Source organism: Lissotriton helveticus, chromosome 3_1 (assembly GCF_964261635.1).
Source record: "Lissotriton helveticus chromosome 3_1, aLisHel1.1, whole genome shotgun sequence".
In the NCBI taxonomy this organism is placed as follows: Eukaryota; Metazoa; Chordata; class Amphibia; order Caudata; family Salamandridae; genus Lissotriton; species Lissotriton helveticus.
Genome location: NC_136061.1, coordinates 342,298,522 through 342,320,910, shown reverse-complemented (window position 1 = coordinate 342,320,910; position 22,389 = coordinate 342,298,522). Strand labels below are relative to the sequence as shown.

General features: G+C 48.9%; 1 protein-coding gene across 3 annotated transcripts in view; it reads right to left on the bottom strand.

Annotated features, from left to right (window-relative positions):
- Nucleotides 1-22,389, bottom strand: part of ZSWIM7 (zinc finger SWIM-type containing 7) — a 753,195-nt gene that overhangs the window by 317,022 nt on the left and 413,784 nt on the right. The window lies entirely within an intron of this gene.

Below are 22,389 nucleotides of genomic sequence, written 5' to 3'. Positions count from 1 at the left end.
CAAAGCAGGTGGTAACCAATTAAAGCCCCTTAAATTTTTTTTTGAAAAACCGTTACCCAATCAGGAACAGGTGCTGGCCTGACCAAACACACTTAAGGAGATGCTGCAGCAGCATTAGGAGTCTCACAATGCCAGGACTCTACATGGTGGTCAGGCGGCGAAGGCTACAGCGAGCAGCACGGAGGAGACGCAGAATCCAGGAGAGGATATTCCGCCAGCGGGTCACCCTGCTGGGCCAAACCAGAGAGCAAATATATGCAAAGTACCGCCTGAATGGGGCAATGATTATCAAGCTAATACAGGACCTTGACCCCCTGATGCAGCACCAAACAAGGCGGACCAATGCCGTGCCTACACATGTCCAGGTATTGTGTAGCCTGCACCTCCTGGCCTCCGGGAGCTTCCAGGGGATAGTTGCGGCTGCTGGGGGGATATCCCAGCCCACCATGTCCCGCTGCCTACGGAGTTTCCTTGACGCAATGCTGACCCAGCTACACCAGCACATCAAAATTCCCACCAGCCAACAGGATTTGGATGTGACCAAGCAGCAATTCTAAAATGTTGCGCAGTTCCCACATGTGATAGGATTCATTGACTGTACTCACATCCACATCTGCCCACCAGCTGCAACGGAGTACATGTACCGCAATCGCAAGTCCTACCACTCCCTCAACATCCAGATGGTCTGCAATGCTAAGACATACATCACGGACATTGTGGCACAGTACCCGGGGAGTACACATGACTCCTTCATATTCCGGCACAGCGGCCTCCACACACGACTGGCCAGGGGAGACTTTGGTGAAGGACACCTACTTGGTAAGTACACTTGCCCCACAATGTCACACTGTGATGTAGTATCTGCGCTGCACAGGCACTCACCCTCTGCTCCTCTCATGCAGGTGACAGTGGCTACGCCCTCCGTGAATACCTCCTCACCCCATACCTCAACCCTGCGACACCACAGCAACGGCCTTACAATGTAGCACACATACGCACAAGGAATTGCATTGAGCGGACATTTGGGCTACTAAAAAGCAGATTCCGCATACTGCACAAGACTGATGGAGCCATGTACGTATGCTGCCGCATTGTGGCTGTGTGTGCAATACTACACAACATTGCTATCAAGTGCCGGATACCTGTAGAGATCTCTGGCAGTGAGTCGGAAGGGGACGACCGGCCACCTGCACATGTGCGTCATGCACGCGGGGAGAACCCAGCTGAAGGACACAGACGCCGCAACCACATCACAATGAACAGTTTCTAGTGCACCCACTCCCCTCACCCAACAAATCACAATTGCATGCCAATGGAAATAATGACAGGAGGCCGATGTATGATGCAGGTATAAATATTATTGTTAAATGCACAATAATAATGTTATGTCTCCATTCATCAAATGCTAGCAGTATTGCGCCATACTGCTCCTAACAAAACACTGGACATGCTTGTATCAGCAGCATGTCCCAGCCAATGTACATGAAACTCAATTGCGCCTCCAGCGCGCAGCACCCAAACGCCTCTCTGGCTCTTCCTCTGGGACGGCACGTGTCCCTGCAGTGGGCCTGGTGCTGCGGCGTAACACGCCAACCAGTGAGGCAGACAGGCTGCTGACACTGGAGGTGCCCTCACTGGTGTCGTCCCCCCCCCCATTGCCTGGCCCAGTAGGATGGAGTGCCAGCACGGCAGTGGTGACCTGCTCCAACACTCGTCCAACATCCTCAACGCATTGGATCAACTGCTGCGCCAGGGACCGTCGTGAGAGCTGGGAGGTGGCATTCCCGATTATATAGTTAGAGCGGGTGTAGGCTGACAGCCGCGTAAGAAGCTGCCGGTGGCGGCGGCGGGCGGAGTTGCGCTGCGATATGAGCGCAGCAGTGTTGGCCTCCATGGCTGTCGTCATGCGCTCAATCCTCTCGCCCACATTGGCCACATCGCGGCCAATGTTGTTTAGCTGCAGTTGAATAGCCCCTTGCCGTCGTGCCTGCAGTTGGTGTATGCGTAGCATCTGGCGCTCAATGCTCAGGCCTGGGACGCGCACAGCCATCCCCCTCCTGCCGCTGCGTGCTGTGTTCTGCTGGCGATCCCTGCCATGCCTGCTCTGCTGGCTGCCCACAGTGGGTGTGCGCACTGTCACCACAGTAGCTGCACCAGATGTAGATGGTCCAGCTGGTGGTGGAGTTGTGGTTGTCAAAGGTGCAGCGCCGGATGGTGCTGGCGCAGTTGGTCTTGCCCTGGCTGCGGGGATAGGTGCTGCGCCTGATGGTGCTGGCGCAGTTGGTCTTGCCCTGGCTGCGGGGATAGGTGCTGCGCCTGATGGCGCTGGCGCAGTTGGTGTTGCCTGGCTGCGGGGAGAGGTGCTGCGCCTGATGGTGCAGGAAGTGTCGGTGTTGGCACCTCCTCGGCATCCTCTCGTGCATCGTCAATATGCAGCCTGTCGCTGTCGCTGCTGTTGTCAGCGCCACCTGTGGGGGGAATTGGACATACATTAATTGCATGTATCTGTCACACGTGCAGTTGCTACATGCATGCTGGATGACATTCCCTGCCTGGCTTTGGCATTGCGTACTTTGGGACATGTGAGGCTGCATTGGAGTTCTTGTACATTGTGGGCAGACTACATGTCCCACAATGCTTTTGGGCATGACCTAATGTCCATGGTTTGCATGACTTGGGATGAATATGGGAGGCTATAGGGCCATGGCCATTGTTAGGGGACAGGGTCGCAGTCCCATGCCACTTACCTTGGCTGTCTTGGCTGGGTCGGGATGAGTCCAGATTGACAACCCCTATGCACACCTCTGGCTCCAGAGTGTCCTCCACGCGGTCCTCCATGGGGGTGTTGGGAGGGACTGTAGGATCTCCGCCCCCAGTAGCCTGGGTCTCGCCCAGCCTCTCTGCCACCATCTCCTTGGCACGACCTCGGAGGTCGTACCACCTCTTTTTTCAGCTCATCCAGTGACCTGTGTGTCACGCCCACAGCGTTCACTTTAGCAGCTATCCCAATCCAGATTCGACATCTCTCCACCTCCGGCACCCTCCTGGAGTCCTTCCCAAATAGTTTGGAGTGGTTATCAACCACTCCCTCAATGAGGTGCTCCAACTCCTGCTCGGAGAACTTGAGCTTCCTCTTGCGCCCGGTGTCACTGGGCCCTGGTGCTGGCACCTCTGCCATTGCTGCAGTCACAAATGGGTTGGATTTGCAAGTTTGGAGGTGTCCTGGAAGGAGCTCTGTTCAGCTGCAGCCTCGAGATCAGCCTCACAGTTCTGAATGGGGGTGGGAACTGCCTGCTTCCTGGTTGTGATGTCATCACTGTGCTTGAAATGCGACTTCCCGTTTTTGCGATCTCGCTACTTGCGAGATCGTATTTTTCGATCTCGCAATTAGCGATCTCGCAATTAGCGATCTCGCTAAATCGACACAGATTTTGAGGGTAATTGCGAATTTTCTGCGATTTTAGTAATTCGCTAACGCTTTTTGCGGCCGTGTGCGAATCGCTTTATTTTCTCGCTAACTATGATGAATGCCGATTCAAATTGCGATTCGCTGTAAATCGCAATTTGAGAATCGCAGAATTCCTTTTTCATGAATCAGGCTGTAAGTCTGAAATAAACCATCTATCTTTTTGCGGTTATTAGTGTATTCCATAACATGCATTTTAAGAATACACTATGATCGAGTTACAAACTGAGAAGAAGGTAGATAACATGCATTTTAATTAGTCAGACGGGGAAAAATAGCGGCCTCTAACGGTATAATATTATACTTTACAAAAATCGGCCTTAAAAATAAAGTGGCTAAGGGCCATATGTATCAAGCAAATTTGCATTCGCAAAGGCGGAAATTCGAAGACTTTCGGCCTTTGCGAATGCGAATTTGCTAAATGGTATGTATAAAGCAAAATCTGGTGCAAAACAAGGAATCGCAAAATTTGCGATTCCTTATTTTGCAATTGCATTTAAGGAATCGCACATTTTGCGATTCCTTAAATGCAATGTATGAAGCTAAAAAAATTAGCCAAATGTCCTTAAGGAATTGCAAATTACCACCAACTTGTAGCTGGTGGCAAGTTGCGAATTCCTTGAAAAATGCACATTTTTGCATTTTTCAAAGTGCCATGTGACGCACATACATGCCCTTAGGGTATGTATGTGCGCCACATGTGCACCCATGCATATTTTGTATATTATTGGACACCCCTGCACCCTTAAAATTTTCTCAATTTGTGATTAGCAAATTGCGAATCGCAAATTGAGAATAACTTCCCATTCATTCCTATGGGCTTCCTGGCCCACAGAAATGAATGAATGGGAAAGTATTCCTTAATTGCGATTCGCAATTTGCTAATCGCAATTAAGGAATTTTAAGAAATCGCAAAAAAAAATCGATTTTCTACATACATACCAATTTGCGAATCTCAAATAGCGATTTCTTAAAAATCGCTATTTGAGATTCGCAAATGGGTACCTTCATACATATGGCCCTTAATGGGACAACCAAAGTAAAAAAAATCTAAACAAGTGTTACATCTTGTAGCTTGCAGGAACAAAAATTAAATCAAGTAAATGTTGGCCTGGCTAATGTTGCCCCCACCTTATTACCTGTTTGTGTCCCCAGACTTAAAATTAATTTTAAAAAGTTTGATTTTAGGAATTAAATTGGCATGTATTTAAAATTGCATGAGTTTCATTTTAGCCGTTCAACAAATTGGACTGAGTTAAGTTACTTGTTTAATGACTGGACTATCCAAGAGGGATATCACTTTAATAAATCTATAAAGATTTTTCGCATTACTCAGCTTAGTAAACATCAAAGCCTGCAGGGGCCCAAGTGACGCCAATCTGGAATTGTTTCAGGACAAGATAATTTGACCAATATATATATAAATGCAAAACATGCCAAACTCAAGGTAAATATCTTCAATATAAAGGTACTTCAAACATTAAATATAACTTCCATAACCAACTTCCAAAGTGCTTGATCTTCTAACTAATCTCAAAGTGAGAAACATTCAATACCAGAAATGAGAACAGTGCGTAATTTAGCAGTATCCCTTTGATAGCCAATAGCAGTGAAGAAACTCAATAATCCCATCCCAATGTAGGACGTTTTACAAGATTGAGTTTTGATCGTTCTGATATGTGAAACGATTTGCAGTAAACAGCATGCCTGGACAAATGTAGGAAGGCATAACATTCGGGGGAATCACATCTGGTCCTTGTACTTGAGAAGATTTTGGCGACCGGACAACAATCTAAGTTGTATTTACTGGATTAAGCCTTGGTTGAGGGTATGTAATAAATTATTGACATTCTACAAATCCAATAAATGAGTCTCCAGCTTAATCACAAATTGGGAATGATTTTTTATTAACATCATTAACATCATTACCATCAATATGAATACCAAAATGCTCTTAGGTTTCCGTTAATGAGTAAGTAGTGCATCAAAGCCCAAGCTTGTGCCATCTCATTGCTCTTTTCATCCAAACCAAGCTTTTATCTACATTGAGCCTCTGCATTAATCTATGAACAGTGGTCAAAGGCTCCGTATCAGGAACCAACACCTTTATCCAGCACCCTGGAGTCAGGATATTCCAACCTTATTATGAGGAAAGCGGTTTAATATCAATCAATCAATCAACACATTTATATAGCGCACTACTCACCCGGAGGGTCTCAAGGCGCTGGGGGGAGGGGGTCCGCTACTGCTCGAACAGCCAGGTCTTGAGCTGCTTCCTGAAGGCGAGGTGGTCCTGGGTCCGGCGGAGGTGGGTCGGGAAAGAGTTCCAAGTCTTGGCGGCCAGGTAGGAGAAGGACCTTCCTCCTGTGGTGGCTCTTCGGATTCGGGGGACGATGGCGAGGGCGTGGCTGGCCGATCGAAGCTGGCGTTTGGGAGCGTAGAAGTTGAGGCGGCTGTTGAGGTATCCTGGGCCTTGGTTGTGCAGGGCTTTGTGTGCGTGGGTGAGGAGCCGGAAGGTGATCCTCTTATTGACCGGGAGCCAGTGCAGGTCTCTCAGGTGTCCGGAGATGTGGCTGCGGCGGGGGATGTCCAGGATGAGTCGTGCTGAGGTGTTCTGGATCCGCTGGAGTCTCTTCTGGAGTTTTGCGGTGGTTCCGGCGTAGAGGGAGTTGCCGTAGTCCAGACGGCTGGTGACGAGGGCCTGGGTGACCGTCTTCCTGGTCTCGGAGGGGATCCATCGGAAGATCTTGCGTAGCATGCGTAGGATGTTGAAGCACGACGAGGAGACGGCGTTGACTTGTCTGGTCATGGAGAGGGAGGAGTCCAGGATGAAGCCCAGGTTGCGTGCGTGGTCTGTTGGTTTGGGTGCGCTGCCCAGGGCGGGGGGCCACCAGGAGTCGTCCCAGGCGGAGGGTGAGGATCCTAGGATGAGGACTTCCGTCTTGTCCGCGTTCAGTTTCAGGCGGCTGATCGACATCCATTTGGCTACTTCTGTCATCCCTTCGTGCAGGTTGGCTCTGGCGGTGGTGGGGTCGTTGGTGAGGGAGAGGATCAGCTGGGTGTCGTCGGCGTAGGAGATGATGTTGAGGTTGTGCTGGCGTGCGATGGCTGCGAGGGGGCTCATGTAGACGTTGAAGAGTGTTGGGCTGAGCGAGGAGCCTTGAGGGACGCCGCAAATGACTTCGGTGGCCTCCGATCTGAATGGGGGGAGGCGGACTCTCTGTGTCCTTCCGGCGAGGAAGGAGATGATCCACTCCAGTGCCTTCTCCTGGATTCCGACGATGCTGAGGCGCTGTACTAGGGTACGGTGGCAGACAGTGTCGAAGGCCGCGGAGAGGTCCAGGAGGATGAGGGCCGCTGTTTCTCCGTTGTCGAGCAGGGCTCGGATGTCATCGGTAGCTGCGATCAGGGCGGTCTCGGTGCTGTGGTTGGCCCGGAAGCCAGACTGCGAGAGGTCGAGGGAGCCGTTCGTCTCGAGGAAGGCGGCCAGTTGCTTGTTGACGGTCTTCTCGATGACTTTTGCCGGGAACGGGAGCAGCGAGATGGGGCGGTAGTTCTTGAGGTCGGTGGGGTCGGCTGATGGTTTCTTGAGAAGAGCGCTGAGTTCGGCGTGCTTCCAGCTCTCCGGGAAGGTGGCGAGGTCGAAGGAGGTGTTGATGATGTCCCGCAGGTGGGGTGCGATGACAGCGTCGGCCTTGTTGAAGACGTGGTGAGGGCAGGGGTCGGTCGGAGATCCGGAGTGGATGGAGTTCATCGTGCGGATGGTGTCTTCGGTGCTGATCGGGGTCCAGGCGCGGAGGGTGGTGGTGGGGGGCGGTGGTTCGGTCGTGGCGTACGTCGGTTGAGTGCTGAAGCTGTTGTGGATGTCCGCGATCTTGTTGTGGAAGTAGGAGGCGAGGGAGTTGCAGAGGTCTTGCGAAGGGGTGATGTCGTTGTTACCGGCGTTGGGGTTGGAGAGCTCTTTCACGATGCTGAAGAGTTCCTTGCTGTTGTGTGCGTTGTTGTCCAGTCGTTCCTTGAATGCAGTTTTCTTGGTGGCGCGGATCAGATGGTGGTGTTTTCTGGTGGCGAGCTTGAGGGCCGTCATGTTGTCCGGTGGTGGGTCTCTGCGCCAGGACTTCTCGAGTGCTCTGCAGTTCTTCCTGGAGCTCTTGAGGTCGTCGTTGAACCATGGGGCTTTCTTGCTTCCGGGTCTGCTCGGCGGGGTCTTCAGCGGGGCGAGGTCGTCTGCGCAGTCGCTGATCCATTTCGTGAGGTCGGTGGCCGCTTGGCTGGGGTTCGTTGTGCTGGTGGGAGGGTTCTTGCTCAGGGACGTGGCGAGCTGGTCTGCAGTGATCTTGTTCCAGCTTCTGCGGGGAACCTGTTGCTGGTGATGGTGGAGCGTGGTCCTTCTGAAGCTGGAACAAGATCACTGCAGACCAGCAATATATGGCGTTGTTGTGAGAACTCACAGTGTAATAAACTCCCAAATTAGTCCTGGGTCCAGTCAGGCTGGTTTTTAAAACATGTTGCTTCGAGCAGTCAGACTATAGCACAGGAACAAGTGCAAAGCATTTAGAAGTACCAAAACAGTAATAAAATAACAAAACACTGCACAAAGGAAATCTAACACCAATTTTTAAAATTAAGCCTTCTTTTCATGACGTTTTAGACACAGAAACAAATAGACAAAGAACAAATGCACAGGGCATGGGGCAATTTGGGACTGCACTTATTGCTATAGTACGGTCTTGTGTTACATTCGCTCCTTTGGTAATCTAATCATAAACCACTGCTTTTCACTCAAGTCGCAAAAAAGCATTTTCAACTACGGGGGTTAGCGATTACTTTGAAAGCTTTTACAAAGTTGCTTTTGGGTACTCTGGCCTGCTTTAGGGCAACCCACGCTGGCAGGGAGTAAGTCACAGGGGCCACTAAGGCTGGTAGGACAGTCACCTTGATGCCAAAGCAGTCTTTTGTCCAGTTCCAGGTTCCATGGCCGATCCGCCACATACTTTAATAGAGTGGTCCTGATGCAAGGGATACAGGATGCTGAAGATGGTGTAGGATGCTGAACTAGTGACTGGGAACTTCATGGTGGCTACTCAGTCCACTGTCAAGGTGGGGCGACTTTGGTCACAAGGGTCAACGTCCATCGAAGTCGATCCAAACGCCTGTTGGCACTGGTCTCCGGTTACAACAAAAGTGGCAGTTTTCTTTATCTGAGGCTAGTGTCCATCTTGAGTGACCAAACTGCATTCCATCCACTCTTCTGAGCCCAGCAGACTCAGGAGCAACTTTTGCATGTCGAGACTTAGTCTCATAAGCTGTACTTCAACTGTCAGCAGCAATTAAAAGATTGTGGCTACCATCTCGCCTTGGCAAGCTTCTTCAGCTTTTGTTTCTCTGTAGCTGTAACAGAAAGTCAGCCAACTGACTCTTACAGTCACTCTTTCTGTCTGGAGCTCAGGGCTAATTTCTCCTTGAGCAGTGCACAACAGGTATAGTCCTCTCTTTGGTAGCCCAAAAGTAGCAGCTGCAGTCCAGTCTTCAATACAGCCTCTCTTTGCCAGGTTTAGGGAAAAGCAGGCCAGTCCTCCTTCAATCCTAAGTGCTGAAATCATCTGAGGTGTGGGTGCTACTTCTATGCCCAGAAATTGCCCACTGAAAATGTAGTGACTACTATTAACAGTCTACAAGGTCCCCTCTCTCCTGATGGCGACTTCCTGCACAGATTGGTATCTAGATGTCCCAGAATGCAATATTCTGACCACTCTTAAGATGGCAGAACTCCTACCTCTGTGTCTCGAACTTGGTAGTACACCCTAGAGGTGTTGCTAACTAAGGGCTACACGCCCAAGGGAAAACTGGTTTTGTCAACTGTTTCCCACTCGGTCTTCGGACGCCAACATTTCTAGAACAAAAGAGCAGCCCCTCTGTGTGTGTCCACAATTTGCCCTAAAAAGGTGGCTTCCCCTTTGCAGCCCACCTTTTGGGCTCACACCCTGTTTGGTCTTCCTGTCAAGGAGGGGTAAATAACTCTTCCAATTACAGACCCTATTGTGTTCCTTCTTGAAACTTGTTCACACCTCCCCCAGGAGGGCAAAGGAAAACTGGAAAACTTTGGGCAACAGTGGCAACTTTCTAAAATTACCACTTACTTAAAGGTTACAATAAATTCGGCTTGGGCATCAAGCCGTGTATAATGCAACAATTCTTTTTATATTTTGGCGAAGAAACTTTAGTAGTTTCATTCAGAAATTAGCACAGCTGAGTTGTCATAAACAAATTACAATTTGGGGTTTTTACAGTAAGAACATGTACACACACATGTTCTACATTTTATTAAACAGCATCCTGCCATACGGGGGCTCAATAGGCAGTGAATTTTGGGTGACATATTGTGGAGCTGGGTGGCGGGCGGACCGGAATAACAGGCGGGGAGGCCGTATATATTGCGCTATGACAAGTGTTTTATTGCAGCAGAAGGACAAAGTCCAAATGAGGGAGGGAGGCAGTGTAGAGTCCAAGGGGTGTTTGGCTGATAGAAACGGCAGTGGACCAGGCTCGGCGAGGTTGTTGGGGATCAGGGTCTGCTTCTCCGTGTTCCGCCAGTAGTCTCCTCGGTGTGGTACTGGGGCTCCTTGGAGGCTTGAAAGAAAGGAGAGAAGCGTAGGGCTTTTAATCCGAGTACTCAATCAGTACACCCCACCACCTACACCGGGGAGTGAAGGGTATGGAGAAAAGCCAGTGAGGAGGGGACGGTAGGGGAATGGAACAGGCAAGAAAAAGGTGGGAGGGTTGAAGGCGGGATGGTGCAGGGCAGTGCTCGGTCTTTATACAGTGCGAGTGAGACAAACCTAACTATCCCTGTGCTCGTGCAGTCTAGGAATATATACAAGAGTATTTTACAATTAGCACTATATACACAGTAGGGGACACGGAGAAAGGGTAACAGGTACTCACGTGCCCTGCCGCAACTCTCGTCCGAGTTGCGGCCGCTCTCCAGCTTCCTCCTGAGGACGCCACCAGTCCTCCGTCCAGACGTCCTCTTCCTCGTCCTCGCTTCGGTCCTGCAGTACTGCTCCTCTCTCTCTCCGGGGTCCGTCGCTGTCCGCTGCCTCCTGCCACGAGTCGGTTGCTCCGAACGCCTCTTCTTCGTCCTCGGGGCTTTTTCTACCTTCCGGGCTCTGGTCTGACCGTCCACTTCCGGGGTCAAGGTGGATCGCTTCCGGGTTGCTTGGGGTCGACCCGCCGTCACTTCCGGTGTTACGGGCGGGGGCTTCCGGTCCTTCGGGCTCCAGCGTCGGTACCTGCAGGGGACGAGAAAGAGAAGGTGTCCTGGGTGTCCGGGACGTTAAGTGACCGGGCGCGGGGGACGGGACCCCCGCGCTCGGACTGTGTTGCGCCGAGGTAGGTGCCGCTGCCGCTCCACATCCCCTTTCCCTAGCTGTCTTTCTTGTAGGGGAACTGGGAGGTGGGTATTGGGACAGATAATCAGCGTTGCCCTGTTGCAGTCCTTTCCTATGTAACGTTTTGAACCTAAAGGGCTGTAGGGAGAGGAACCACCGGAGTACTCGGTCATTGTGGCCCCTATTGCGGGCCATCCACTCCAGAGGGGCATGATCTGTGTAGAGTTCAAATTCCCGCCCCTCCAAATAGTACCGAAGGCTTTCCACTGCCCATTTGATGGCTAGGGCCTCTTTCTCTACTACCGCGTAGTTCGCCTCCCGGGGAAACAGCTTCCTGCTGAGGTAGAGGATAGGCCGTTCGACCCCTGTGCTGTCCCTCTGTGAGAGCACCGCCCCTAAGCCCTGATCAGAAGCGTCTGTTTGTAGTATGAATGTTTGGGTATAGTCTGGACTGACTAACACAGGTTCGGTTATCAGGGACTGTTTCAGATGCTCAAAGGCGTGGACCACCAGGGTTGGGGGATGTTGGAGGATTTCTTCTGTGTTCGTGGTTTTCTTCAACAGGTCGGTTAATGGGGCCGCTGTTTGGGAAAAACAGGGGATAAACCTCCGATAGTACCCCAATAATCCAAGAAAGGCACGGAGTTCCTTCCTGGTTCGGGGAAAAGGGATGGCCTGAATGGCCTTGATCTTATTGTCCTGAGGCCGGATGAGCCCTTCCCCTAACAGGTAGCCCAGGTATTTCACACTCTGGGCCGCTAAGGTGGTCTTGGAGGGGTTGATGGTAAAACCATGGTTCCCTAGAGAGGTGACAACGGCTTTTAGGTGGCTTAGATGCAGTTCCCAACTATCGCTGTAAATAACGATATCGTCAAGGTATGCCCCGGCGTACTTGGTATGTGGTTGTAACACCAAGTTCATGGCCCTTTGAAATGTAGCTGGGGCTCCATGAAGTCCGAAGGGCATCACCTTAAACTGAAACAAGCCCTCAGGCGTGGAGAAGGCGGTCTTGGGTTTGTCGGCTGCTTTGAGGGGGATCTGCCAGTACCCTTTGCAGAGATCCAGGGTACTTATATACTTGGCTTTGCCTATTCGTTCCACCATTTCATCTACTCGGGGTAGGGGGTAGGTGTCGAAGGCCGATATCTTGTTCACTTCCCGAAAGTCTATACAGAATCTGGTGGATCCGTCTGGTTTGGGGACTAGAACAATCGGGGAGTTCCAGCTGCTACTGGAGGGTTCTATGATGCCCATCTTCAACATTTGGTTTGTTTCCTCTTGAATGATGGCTCTTCGTGCTTCGGGGATGCGGTAAGGCCTTTGTCTTACTGTCTTTCCTGGTTCCGTGTGGATGGCATGTTCCACTACCGTGGAGTGTCCGGGTAGGGAGGAAAACACGGGTTGTACGGAGAACAAGGCCCGTCTGAGTTCCCGTTTGTTCTGTTCTGGAAGGTCGGGATCAATGCACACATCGAAGGGAGGGGGTGTTGCACTGGACAGTACAGGACGGGGACCCTCCCACTTCTTCAGGAGGTTTACATGATAGATCTGGGTTACTCCTCTGGTGGGATCGGTTTCTATTTCATACGTTACAGGGGTCACGACTCTTAGAACCGGGAAGGGGCCTTGCCACTGCCCTAGCAGCTTATGGTCGGAAGAAGGAAGGAGCAACAACACTAGATCTCCTGGAATGAATTTCCGGGCCTTGGTTCCCTTATCATATTGGTGTTTCTGGGTGTTTTGGGCGGCCACCAGGTTCTGCCTCACGATGACCCTTATCTGTTCAAGGTGCGTCTTTAGATTGTCCACGTATTCAGGAAGGGGTCGGGTTCTGTCGGGTTCGGCTTCCCATGCTTCCCTGGCCATATCCAAGAGTGTCCGTGGGGCTCGACCATACAACAACTCGTAAGGAGAGTAACCAGTACTGCTTTGCGGTTTGCACCTGATGGCAAACAGCGCTAGGGGAAGCATCTCCTCCCACCTTTTGCTTTCGAGGCCTAGGAGTTTCTTTAATGTTGCTTTGAGGGTGGCGTTGTAGCGCTCCACCAACCCATCGGTCTGGGGGTGGTAGGCCGAGGTCCTTATCTGCTTGATGCCTAGGTGGGAGCAGACCTGGCGCATAAGGGAGGATACGAAGGGTGTTCCCTGATCGGTGAGTATCTCACGGGGGAAACCCACCCTCGAGAAGATGGATATGAGGGCCTTGGATATGGTTTGTGTTGTGGGATGGCGTAGGGGTATCGCTTCCGGGAAGCGGGTGGCATAATCGACCAACACAAGAGCATATCGACACCCGGTTCGTGAAGGCAACAATGGTCCGATAATGTCCATGCCTACTCTTGTGAAAGGGACATCAATAAGGGGGAGAGGTTGCAAAGGAACCCTGGGGGGCCGGTAGCGGCTGTTTCGTTGGCATACTGGGCATTCCCGGCAATACTGCTTGATTTGTCCGTGAACCCCGGGCCAATAAAACTTATCAAGGATCGTGCGTCCGGTTTTCTCATCGCTGAAATGACCACCCAGCAAGTGGCTATGGGCCAAGAACAGTACTTTATCGCGGAACAACCCGGGGATAACCAGCTGTGTTGGTTGTTGGGGTCCCCCTTTCCTGTAGAGGAGTCCGTTTTTTCGGAAGAAATAAGGACCTACATGTAGCGGGTCTTCAGCGTCCAGAGCACGGGCCCAGGCCTCCTGCAACACCGGATCTTCCTGTTGCGTGGCGCGGAATTCCCGGTCGGTTTCCCAGGGATGCACGTCTATTTGAGCAGGAAAAGCCATCGCGAACTCTCTCTTTTCCTTTTTCTTCTGTCTTCGGGTCTTGGTTGGTCTGATCACCGGATTCACAGGAGAAAGTTCATGGGAGAAAGGGGCCTCGGCCCACCATTTCCTCAGGGAGTCTGTGGTGTCTTGGAGCAGCCGAGGAAGACCGCTATAGTCGCTGCCCAATATCGCTTGCTCAGGGAGATTGGGGATCAGGCCCACCGTTAGCAGACTGCCCTTGTCTGTGGGGTTTTGCACATGGACCTGGGTGGTCGGATAGTTCTTGGTGTCGCCATGTACACACGTGATAGCCACGTTGCCTGTCACAGGACCGACAGGATGGGGCAGCTCCTGGGGTCTTAGAACGCTTTGTCGGCATCCCGTGTCGGCCAGGGCCATCATTCCGTGTCCGTCTATCCGCACCGGGCACCGAAATGGAGGAGGGGTGTTGTCCGCGGTGAGACAGGCATAGTTTCTTGCCATCCCTATGTCCATGGGTTCCTCCTTTTGGGGGCAGACGCGAGCAATATGCCCGAACCCACCACAGTGGTAACATTGAGGTCCCGGTGGGTGGGGTCGAGGCAGGATAGGGTAGGGCATCAGGGGAGCGGGGTCAGGTCTCCTGACCACCTGAGGGGGTCGAGGGACCCGGGGATGGTTTCCTGGAGTCATGCGGGAAGGGTGTTCCTCCTTTGGTCGCTGTGTTTCCTGTGCTCGGCTGTAGGCGCTGGCTATCTCTACGGCGCTGTCGAGCGTTAGGCGAGCATGCTGGCGCACCCATTTTTGTGTGGCAGGATGCAGGGAAGCTAAATACTGTTCCAAATATATTTTGGCCAGAATGTCCTCCTTTGTGGCCGTAGCAGGTTTCAACCACCGATTTGTCAGGTCCTGTATACGAAAGGACAAGGCCCGCGGCGTTTCTTGGGGCCCTTCCCTGGCTTGACGCAGCCTCACCCTATAAGTCTCGTCATCTATTCCTAGCCTTTCCAGTATGCAGGTTTTGATATCGGCGTAGGGGGTTTGTCCCTGGATGTTGGCTTGCTGGTAGGCAGCTTGCAGTTCACCTGTCAACAGGGGACCCAGGTAGTGGCCCCATCGATCAGCGGGCCAAGCCGCCGCCTGGGCTAGGCGCTCAAAGTTCGTGAAGAAGTAGTCGGGGTCCTCTCCGGGTACGTACTTCTGTAGAACGACTGAGGGGAGGGAGGTGGTTGGTCTTTGTTGCCCCATGACTGTAGTGAGTTTCTCAAGGGCTTGGTCCTGTGCGCTTCCCTGTCCCTTCAGCACGTCATGTAGTTGTCCTCGATCATCTTCGGCCGTCTTGAGGAACTTCTCCATCATTTTTCCTAATTGTTCCTGGCTTTCGGCCAGATGCTTGACAGCGGCCTCCATGCCTCCGGGATATCCCACTTCTGACACCACTTGTGGAGCTTGGTGGCGGGCGGACCGGAATAACAGGCGGGGAGGCCGTATATATTGCGCTATGACAAGTGTTTTATTGCAGCAGAAGGACAAAGTCCAAATGAGGGAGGGAGGCAGTGTAGAGTCCAAGGGGTGTTTGGCTGATAGAAACGGCAGTGGACCAGGCTCGGCGAGGTTGTTGGGGATCAGGGTCTGCTTCTCCGTGTTCCGCCAGTAGTCTCCTCGGTGTGGTACTGGGGCTCCTTGGAGGCTTGAAAGAAAGGAGAGAAGCGTAGGGCTTTTAATCCGAGTACTCAATCAGTACACCCCACCACCTACACCGGGGAGTGAAGGGTATGGAGAAAAGCCAGTGAGGAGGGGACGGTAGGGGAATGGAACAGGCAAGAAAAAGGTGGGAGGGTTGAAGGCGGGATGGTGCAGGGCAGTGCTCGGTCTTTATACAGTGCGAGTGAGACAAACCTAACTATCCCTGTGCTCGTGCAGTCTAGGAATATATACAAGAGTATTTTACAATTAGCACTATATACACAGTAGGGGACACGGAGAAAGGGTAACAGGTACTCACGTGCCCTGCCGCAACTCTCGTCCGAGTTGCGGCCGCTCTCCAGCTTCCTCCTGAGGACGCCACCAGTCCTCCGTCCAGACGTCCTCTTCCTCGTCCTCGCTTCGGTCCTGCAGTACTGCTCCTCTCTCTCTCCGGGGTCCGTCGCTGTCCGCTGCCTCCTGCCACGAGTCGGTTGCTCCGAACGCCTCTTCTTCGTCCTCGGGGCTTTTTCTACCTTCCGGGCTCTGGTCTGACCGTCCACTTCCGGGGTCAAGGTGGATCGCTTCCGGGTTGCTTGGGGTCGACCCGCCGTCACTTCCGGTGTTACGGGCGGGGGCTTCCGGTCCTTCGGGCTCCAGCGTCGGTACCTGCAGGGGACGAGAAAGAGAAGGTGTCCTGGGTGTCCGGGACGTTAAGTGACCGGGCGCGGGGGACGGGACCCCCGCGCTCGGACTGTGTTGCGCCGAGGTAGGTGCCGCTGCCGCTCCACACATATGTATTGAAAAGGGAAGGTCTGGGCTTTCACATTACTTCATATGAGAAAGTCGAGTTAGCAGTTTGAAAACATCGCTCATCCAGAAATACCAGGCTGAAGTCATGTTTTGCTTTGTCACACTAGTAATGCCTCAATGAGTGCTGTAGTCCATGAGGGACACTTTAACTTAAAGGCCCTGGGTACCCCAGAACCATATACTAGGGACTGATAAGTAAGAAAACTTATGCCAATTGTGGGTGCACCAATACGACGTACATGTTTTAAGGGTCACACCACTAGAACTGAGGCAGAACTCAGTGCACTTTCATAGTAAAGAAATACAGCAGCATCAGTCTAAAACTTATTGAATTGTGTTTGTAATAAGAAGAATCCTAAGAGCAAAGCAGAACCTGAAATTTCTTTCACAGGGAATAGCAATCAATAGCGATCTAAACAGATATTGGGTTGTGGTCACTTGTGGCTTTCCCATAAACATCAGTTAAAAAACACTGCCAGCAGGGAGGAGGAAACAAAACATAATCTGTAATGGACCTATGATTACCTCTGCTCCAAGATGTCAACCGGTATGGTCTCCTTCTAACCTCGATTTAATAGAACCAAATTCAGCTTAGATGTCCATTGTAATAATGTTTTTCCACATGTATATATTTTTTTTATTGAGATACATTTGGAGTATTCAAAGCCCAAATCTCCTGAGTTATTACTAATTCATAAACCTGATCATTAGTATTAGAAACCTGAGCTTCAAAAACTCCAAAAATTAGAAGCTAAACGAATGGGTTATAAAATATATCATGATTATAAAATATATCATGATTTGATAAGAAACATTACTCTAGATAGCTATTCCAAAATCTTAATCCCAGCAGAATGTGAGCAATAAACAGTGAAATATATAGATTGATAGCAACTAGCATGGCTGGAATCCTAAAGCCCAAAACATATCTAGGTGCAATTGCTAATTGGATACAATCCCAATTATAAAATGACTTGAATGTATCCCTACATTATATAAACCAAATAATTTGACAAATCAAAATCAGTTGTTAGCCAGGTTTCCTGCATACAAATAATATCAGCTCACAAGAAAGCTGCTAAAGTTACTGGAAGGCAAACAAATAAAACATAGCAACAGACAATCCCTTATGATTGTTAGTAATAACAACACTAAATGCCAGTTGTCCGAGTCCAGGCAAGTCATTAGTGACACATGTTGGTCATCTTGAACATTGTTGCCATAGACAGCATTAACACAATTAGTAGTCCTATGAGTCTCTGGATAGAGAGACTTTCATGGAGCTTGCATCCATCCAAATTGCCTCCAGTAAGATGTAATTAGCCGTGGATCTAGCCAAAGGCTTCCCTGTTAATTTAATTGATTGCGATCGAGGATGGAGTATAAGAGCCCAGTGCCTGAGCATGTTGTCAGATCAAATTACAATTGAAAAGACTGCATCACTTGTAGAGGCATCACGTACGCGGGTACCAGTTTTTACAAACTGTACACATTTTAAATCAGATGAACGAATAATATGTTGCCAAAGGATCAATTAAAGATTGCACGATTTCAAGCAGATATGATTGATTCAGTGGGCAATGAAATCCAAGATTTGAAAAATATTAGAAATTGCAAATATTAGTATGTCAGTAGTATTACGAGAAACAACTTCCGAAAACAACATGCTTGTAATGGAATGCAAATTATGGTGGGCCTGATATACAAAACCTTTTTTACTGCTGCAAACAGAAACTCTTTTTGTAACCGGAAACATGTTTTAAATACGTAAACCCCCATTTTAGGAGTTGGTAAGCTATTAGCAGCTTCTAAAACTGGATCACAACTTTATAAGGAATCAGTATTTGAGAGGAGCACGTTGAAAGGGTCCCTTCTGAATAACAATTCTTCAAGTGTGTATCAATGTTTTGCAACCGAAATCCGAGCACAAAAAACAAAAAAATTACAGACTCCCTAGTTGGGGTGGTAAGCCATTCACAAAAGGGAAGAAGCCATTGTGGATTAAAAAAAAAGGTTTGTTGTTGAATGCACTGGTCCAGGAAACCACTGCAAACTCTCAAACACACTTTTTTTTAAAGTAAACTTTTTTGTTTTATTGCAACATTTCCTTCAAGGAAAATGGGTTACATTTAATAAAGTTTACTTCATTTAAATACAATCACAGACTTATGCAAAGCAGTGGATACTGGTCTATTCAAAGGTGGTTGAAATGGATAGGCATTTGGGTTTAAATATCTACTGATACCAACATCTACTTTATAAGGATTTTCTGAACAGACTGGATCCTGTGAGAACCTTACTAGCCACTGCCCACTTTTCATAATTGTATGAGTTTTCATTTTTTGAGAGTTTTCTTGTACTGCACTGATTACTAAGATGGAGAATGAAGGAGAAGAACTGAGTGTATTAACTGGTTCACCAGGACATGCTGAACACAGATCTATTGTTCAATAGTATTTACCATGCAATTATGTACAGATGTTATTGGTTATCGGAGAAGAGTGAGAGTCAACTTCTGAGAACTGGTACGTCTAGCGAGTCAGCAATGAATATAGGTGGGCTATTCCTATTGGACTTTGGCAGTGTCAATACTGGACAATTTGGAAGATAGATGGTCAAAAAGAGAGAAAACTGAACAGCTTGATTTGGAGGAAGATCTTTTATTGTGCTTATGGTAAAATCTTAGAACTAACGGCAGGCAACTCCTGATCACAGCATTTTCTGTAAGAACCTAAAATCATATCTTGCTATTATGAGGACATCCTGTACTTCACCTTGGCTTTGGGAGCCATTTATCACAGCCTCAATTACTGGGAATGAACGGTGGCCTGAGCATCCAATGTTTAAGCAACGATTTGAGAAAGCAGCAGTATCAGTACTAATTACCACTGAAGGACAAGAAACAGCTTGGTAGCAGTGGTAGAGCAAGCATTATCAGTTTGGCAAAAACATTATCTACAGAGTCCTTCACTCTAGTAGAAACTAAAGTTTGTGTTATAAAATTATATTTTTGTGTAATAAGTTTCTCGTTAGTCTTGCTTGAAAAATAATCGGGAATTAGTTTTCACTGGCTATCATGTTATCGGAGACCAGGTCAGGAAATGTTAAAGGCACGTAAAGGGACACATAGTATTATAATTTATTATTATTATTATTATTATTATTATCTGTAAGGCGCACGAATCATCCTCAAGGGGATCTCTCGGCACCTGGGTAGCAGACAACCTAATGTGGGAAATGCTCATTAAAACAGCCAGGTTTTAAGATGTTTCTTAAAGAGAGCCAGACTGGGACAAGCCCAGAGATCCTCTGGCAGACTGTTCCAGTAACTGGGGGCAAGATAGGAAAAGGCACGGCCACCCATCTTAACTTTCCTGATTCTCAGTGTGCAAAGAAGCTTATGGCCACTAGCTCTCAGTTGGCACACCGGGATATACCATTCAAGTTTCTTTGTTAGGTATACTGGGCCTGGCCCATGGAGAGATTTAAACACCAGGCATGGAAGTTTAAAAACTGCTCTTTTCCTGATGGGGAGCCAGTGCAACTCTCGCAACAGAGGTAAAGATGGAGTTAGTGCGGGCTTGTTCAAAACCAGGCCTGCTGCTGTATTTTGGACAACTTGCAGCCTTGACAACAGATCTGCCCTAATCCCTACCAGCAGAGAATTTCCATAATCCAGTCTACTGACTAGAAGCGCCTGTATCAGGACCCTTCAGGTAGAAAGTGGAATCCAAGTGAAGATCTTTCTCAGCATGCGCATCAAACCAAAGCACTTGCCTGATAGGACTTGGCATGCTCCTCTATAGAAAGTCTGTTATCAATTACAATGCCCAAGTTCTTTGCCCATTTTTTTGGTATGGGAGCTTCTCACAGTTCCGCAGGCCACCACTCCTCAGTCCATAGCTCCTCAGCTTTCCCAAACAGTAAGATCTCTGTTTTATTGGGGTTAAGCTATAGGAAGTTCTTGCTCATCTAAGTGGCTATTTTAAGCATGCAGATCTTAAATGTTTCTCTGGTCACACCGGGGTCCTTCTCTATGGGGACTATCACCTGAGCGCCGTCCGCGTAAGAGATAGTTTTGGAACCCACAAGATCTAATGATAGTGGCCAGGGAGGAAACATAGATATTGAACAAGGTGGGACTTAGGATGGAACCCTGTGGTACCCCCTAGTCCACAGTTGTAGTCTGGGACACAAATGTGTCCAATTGTACACATTGTGATCTTTCCTCTGACACCAATCTCTTGCAGCTTATCCAGGAGGATTCTGTGAGAGATGGTGTCAAAGGCGCCTTGAGACCCTATGGGTGAGTAGTGCGCTCTATAAATGACCTGATTGATTGATTGATTGATCTAGGAGGACTAACATTGTAGGTGTTCCCTCATCCAACAGCATCCCAATCGAGTCTGTCACCTACGTCAAGGCAGACTTGGTGCTGTAACAAGCACAGAAACCTGACTGCGAAGGGTCGAGCAGATTATGATGTTCCAAATAGTCTGAAAGTTGTCGGTTAATCAAGGTTTCCATAATTTTTGAGCAACAAGGGAGAAGCAAGATGGGTCTATAGTTTTGTAAATCAGCAGGGTCCGATGATGCTTTCTTGGGTAGTGGCTTAATATAAGCCTTCTTCCATTTCTCTAGTGACAAATTGCAAATTTCCATAATTGGAATGGACAGTGCCGGTGCCAGATGTGAAATGATGTGGGGGGAGCCACAGCTAACGGGGATCCTGACTTAGTGTGTACCAGCAAGGGTAAGACTTGCTCAGAAGTGATGGCTGCGAAAATCTCTAGTCTGGGAGAGAGAGGATTGGCCGGGGAAGGTGTTACTGACCTAATCTCCTCTTCCTGATCAAAGGAGTCATAGATTTTATTAATCTTCTGTCTAAAGTGCGTGGCTAACTCATCACATAACCGCTGCGTGGGAGGGCAGGAAGAGTTGTTAGCTCTAGGAGCGGTGAATTCTTTGAGGATTCTAAAGAGCTCTTTAGAGGAGCACTTTGCATCAGCTATTCAAGTGGCTAGGTATGTTCTCCTGGCTGTGTTACAATTCTTTAGGTAAGTCCTATGTACTATGTTATAAGCCCGCTTGTCTTCCTCTGATTTTGATGTCCTCCATTTCCGTTCTCTGACTCTACAAGAGGCTTTCTTTTTGGCAGCAGAGTAATTTACTCCGCCGCCATGGCGTAGAAACAGGGCTTGGTCTGGTTTCTTTTAACTGACAAATGCAGGGTGGTACATGGCTACGTAAGAAACGAAGTCTGTTGCAAAATTCAATAATATATTTAACAAAATATCTGACTCTAACTCGGAATGAGCTTCAGGCACCATTTCTTATTGAGGCAGTTGTGCAAATAAAAATAAATACTTTCCAGATTAGTTTAAAACAATGAAATTTCTTCCTCTGTTCCACAGAAATTAAACATACTTTGCCCCGAGATGCGTTATAAAGTTTGGAATATACACACGCTAGCTTCATGTCACAGACTCCACTGTCTGAGGGGGCGTACAGGAAGTTAGTTTCCGTAGTTACTGCAAATAAGCTAACCGTGGGAATGCATGGTCGAAAGAAAGAAAAAGAGAATTACTCCCTTTCTTGTGGATGTCATTCACTAAATTTCTAAACATATGATGAATTCTCAACATGTGATCACGGTGCATCTTAACAAGATTCCAACTCGGGGATCGGCAATATGAAAAGAAGATATCTAAATGTCCAATTATTTCAATCAACCAGATCTTTCCCGCACTCCTAACAACATATACTTAATTTTCACTCTCCCAGGTGTTGAGCATCTCCAAAACCACCCAACCAAGCATGAAAAAACTTCATATAGACCAGAGACTTTGCTGCCACCCCACCATGTACGTACATATAACCACCATCTACGTACATTATTAATGCTGCAAATCACCGACTTCAAATCTATCTCAAGTAGACATCCTGAAAAACTAAGAAAAAAGTAATGACATGACTGCTTTGGGTGATTTCAGCCACTCATGGTTACTCTGAGGTGAATTTTTGTTTTTCTTTGCCTATTGTTCACTACCGAAAGGGACCAACCCTATACACACCAGACTATCTCCCACACCAGTATGGACTGATCAGCCAATCTTCTAGGCATGTCCTGTCTACGAAAGATCATTGGACACCCTAGACCTGCTTCAGCCTGATGGGACTCGTTACTAAGGTGCAGCTTAAGTTACATGGTTTAGCGAGCAAGTGACCCACGTCTGAGCATACCAGTCGGCTTAAGCTCTCATTATAATTATCCTGATTTCTCCTATCGTCTCAAAC